Source organism: Eulemur rufifrons, chromosome 28 (assembly GCF_041146395.1).
Source record: "Eulemur rufifrons isolate Redbay chromosome 28, OSU_ERuf_1, whole genome shotgun sequence".
NCBI lineage: Eukaryota > Metazoa > Chordata > Mammalia > Primates > Lemuridae > Eulemur > Eulemur rufifrons.
In genome coordinates, this window is record NC_091010.1 from 28,789,052 (window position 1) to 28,793,857 (window position 4,806).

The window sequence follows — 4,806 nt, forward strand, 5'->3', positions numbered from 1 at the left end:
ATTTGGTCATGATGCTCTTTTCAGGAACATATTAAACTTTATTTAGAGAAATGTGTTCCTATTCTGTTCTAGTAGGTTGTACAGCGAGTGTGCAGAGGCTCCCTTTCTGCCACCAGCTGAAAAACTCCCAGAAGACTTTCATCTATAGGCTTAGAAGGATCTGATTTAATCATTCATCCTTCGTTTTCAATGAAAACATCTTTTACACATCCATCATATAAGGGGTACTGTGCTTGATACTAAGGATCAGAAGTTAATGGTGTGTAAATCAGTCTTACCCCCAAGTATGTTTAGTGGAACACTAATTTTTTTTTTGAGAAAAATAAAACAAATGTGGAAATCTGCATAAAAACCAATAATAATAGCAATATTTAAACATACCATGTACAAACACTGTATTAAATTCTTTATGCATATTATTCACATCATTTCACTTAGTCCTCACAAAATCCCTATGAAGTGGATATTATTACATTGTATTTTTCAGAAGGGTCACTGAGGATTAAAAAAAAAACTAAGGTGTTCCAGGTCTTACAGCTAATACATATTGAAGCTGAACTTGGAACACAATCTGATTTCACACTTGATACTTTCAACTTTGTGACACAACAGTGCCTCTCTCGACGGCCTTGACAATTATTACCCAGGATGGGCCAGTTCAGTTGAGGCTAAGTTTTAATGTTAAGGTTAAATTATTTATACTTATTGTTGGCATCATCTAGGAGCAAATTTTAATGTACGTAAGATTTAATGCCTTGTAGGTGTATTTTATTGTATCTGAGCTAACTGCAGCATCCAGAATTGTGACAACTAATTTATATTAATAATTCAAGTTTTGTGATTCTTCTGCCAAGAGGCTTTAGTGCTAAGGGGGGTTCACCAAAAAATCTGGGCAGCTGAAGGCAAAAGGGTGGTTCATAGAATAGCACTTCAAGGTCCTTATCCCATGATTCACAGGATAGTTTTTAACACAAGGCGATGATGAAATTTCTAGGAGGTATGTGTGTTGAACTTGTTCCACGTGTCTGTGCCACAGATATGCAATATACTCTGAAGGACTAGGATGACATTGGAACACTGGAGCTGGGAAGCATCCATCTCTGGTTTGGTCAACCAAAACCATGTACTCCTCCAGCATCACAAAATTCCAGCTCATTGAACATATGTAACGAGGCAATACTTTAGAAATTGGTAGGGTTAAAGTTCTGCGATATATAATTTATGACTCAGACCTTGCACCATTGGTCTGGACCATGGCTTATTCTGAACCATAGACACATTACCTTTTCAAGCAAATGGTAGTTTGAGAAATTTGAAAAAAAAAAAAATCATACTAGTCTATTATTAGTTCCTTGCCTCTAAATTCAAGGAGTAGTATCAATATGAGATTGGCCTGCTTGTATTAAGATAACTCACAGTTATCAAAAATGATGGGCTGTATTTTATGGAATGATCTTGCCTTCTTGCCATTTCTATTATCTGATAAACAGCATGCATATGGAAAAAACCTTTTGTAATAACATAGAATATCCTCAGTCTTAGAGATTTATTTTGTGTCTTCACATAGTAAAGATGCTGAAGAGTCTTGCAGTCTTTTCTAACTCAGTGTTTCTCAGTCTTAGTTGCCTACATAATGCCATCTTCCAGGATTAACAGGGAGCTAACGCTCTGTGGAAGATGGAAATGTTCACGTGGGAAGAACTATTCTGAAACAAAATGTCTCCTTTCCCCATACCCCATTGATTTATTTTTGTTTTTAAGTTTTTCTTTATTTTTCAAAATTTCAAACATACATAGGAAGGAAAGCATAATAAATCCTATATACCTATCACTTAGATAGAACAACTATTTAGATTTTGCCATCTATTTTTTGAGATGATTTAAACAAATCCCAGACATCATAATATTTTATCCTTAAAGTATTTCAGTACGCTATCATAAAAAAATAAGGAATTTCCTTACATATCCACCATGCCATTATCCCTTCTAACAAAATTAACAATACTTCTCTAACAGTGTCTAGCACAGAGTTGATATTCATGTTTTCTAAATTGTTCCCCATATGTCTTGTTTGTTAAGTGCATAATCCAATGGCTTTTAGTATATTCACAGAGTTGTGTGTCAGTCATCACAATCAATTTTAGAACATTTTTATTACCCCCTTCCTCATAGCCATCATCTCCAAATGTCCATATTCTCCCCAGCCTGAGGTAACCATTAATCTACTTTCTGTTTTCAGAGATTTGCCTATTCTGGACATTTCATACAAACGAATTCATACAATATGTGGTCCTTTGTGTCTAGCTTCTTTCACTTAGCATAATGTTTTCAAGGTTTACCCACGTTGTAGCCTGTATCAGTACTTTGTTTCTTTTTATAGCCAAATAGTATTCCATTATATGGATGTATCACATATTATTTATCCATTCATCAGTTGTTGAACACTTGGGCTGTTTCCACTTTCTCATGATTTCTTAATTATAAAAACCCTTTTTATTATGAAAAATTTCAAACCTATGCAATAAAAGAGAGAGTAATACAATTAGTCCTCAAGTAGTATCTCACAGTTTCCACGTTATCAACTCCTGGCCCGTCTGGTTTCATCTATACTTCAGCACTCCCTTGCTCTCCAGATTATCTGAGGCAAACTTCAGACATCATATTGTTTTATCCATAAATATTTCAATATGTATTTGTAAATAAGAACTCCTTTTTTAAAAAAATGGCACATAACCATTATCACACCTAAAAAAATAAACAATTCCTTTACACCATCAATATAGAGTTCGCTGATGACTTAATGTTCAACAAGATGTTTGTCTTCATGTTAGATCTTATTTACCTAGTGGCATTCCGTGATCTGGAAGAGACAAATTGGACCAAGGCTCTATGAATTGGAGCATCAGTACCCAGTATAGCTAAGATGGGGGAAGTTAATGAAAGTGAGGGTTCCAGGTAAGATATAATTTTCTCTTTTAGACAAAATTTCTGGGACTCATTGATTTTTATCAATGTATATTTATGTTGGTTTCTTTTTTTTTTTTTTTTTTTACTTTCTTCCCTCCCTGGAGACAAATTGTATGATTTGTCATTTAACTTAAGCTTTAAAGTGGTTCTAAAAAGCCTCTAAAACTCTTCTTGACTTATAAAAATGTGTGTTTATCTAGCCTATATAAATAAAAGAACTACACTTCTACTCTTTCTACTAAATAGTTATAGTTTTTGAAAAAGTATATTTTGTCCCACAATAGAGTGATGAACTGGTGGCAAACTTAGAAATTGTGTGTGTGTGTGTGTGTGTGTTCGTGTGCGTATGTGTGAGACCCAAATCAGTATTCTCATCGCTCAGTTCTGTACCACTGTAACACTGCACAGTGTTAAAGTAAATGCCGATGGTGGGAAAAGTGTGACACTGACTGGGTGTGGACCACTTGCAGTTAATTAATAGGTGGATTTTGATCTAGAGCAGTGGTTCTTTTGCGTGTGTTTCTGGGTAAATTTTAGAAACACTTAAAAACCCTTGAAGTAACATGTAAACATTTGTGTGTTTGTCTGGATTTAAGTGTCTTTTTGTTCGTGGTGGTGCTGTTTTTGAAGGTTTATAGCTTTCAACAATTTCTCTACAGAGTCTGTGGTTCTCCTCCTCTATAAGGTTACAAACCAGTCATTTGAGAGTTTGACAATAATAATTTTCCTATAATTTCTTGTCTGATCAGAAACTTCAAAAAGCCAGATACAGATCAATATTTGTTGAATGAATATGTGAACAAATAGCTGAGTCTTTTACTTTACTCAAGTCTTTGAGATTTTGGTCAAATCAATCATTTATCGATTGCTCCATCACTAGTAACACCCTAAATATTCAATGCGGGCGGGGCTTGGTGTAGAGAGAAGATTGTATGTCCCATATGGGACTCAACACTTCCAGAGTTTCCATGTCCTTGTATATCATTACTAATGTGGAAGTGCACGAGTGGGAGATTTCAGAGTCGAGTTTAAGGTTGCAGTTCAGTGGCTCTGTACCTGTATCTAAGGAGAATGCTGGAGATTATTTAAATTCAAATAAACAGAAGAAGTATTTGGTATGATGGATACAGCCTGGACCCATTCATCCACTTTCCATTAACCTTCTTAGAGAGGAACTATTGCTTGCAAATGCAAAGTATTTTGCTTTCTACTGAGCTAGAGACCTCAGAATAGAGTCAAACTCTGGAGTTGGCAATTCCTTTGAGATTGTGGCTATTTGTGTAATCTTGTGTTTTACTGATACTGGCCTCTTTGCTCGTTAGGAAGAGAGGAATTTCTATCCCCAAAACAAAATGTGATACCATTAAAGACAGTGGAAAATAGATAATATCAAGAGATTAACACCGGCCATCTTCAGGGGATTGACTGGACTTTTCACATTGACATTGACAATGCATCAGAACCATAATCCCTTTACCTGTTGTCAATAACAGTCGTGCCCAGGTGTCCAGCTTCTGGATGAAGCTGTTTACATAGTTGCAGAGGTCTTATTTTATACAACACCATTGTGAGAGAAGATGTAACTGCAAATTAGGGCAGGGAGTGAAGACTGTCCAGTTTAATTCAAACCATAGGGTAGTTTTCATTAGCTGAAGTATCAGCATTCAATCAGAAGACTTACGGGACAAATGACCTGGGGTTTTTAAATGCCCTTATGGGTGGCTGGATAAATCTACATCTTATTTGACAAAGGCAGTTTGAAAACAAGGGAACAATCTTTCTCGAGTTCCTGCCTCAATTTGCATTTTGGAACCAAGAGAAGGAAAATTCATTTAAAAT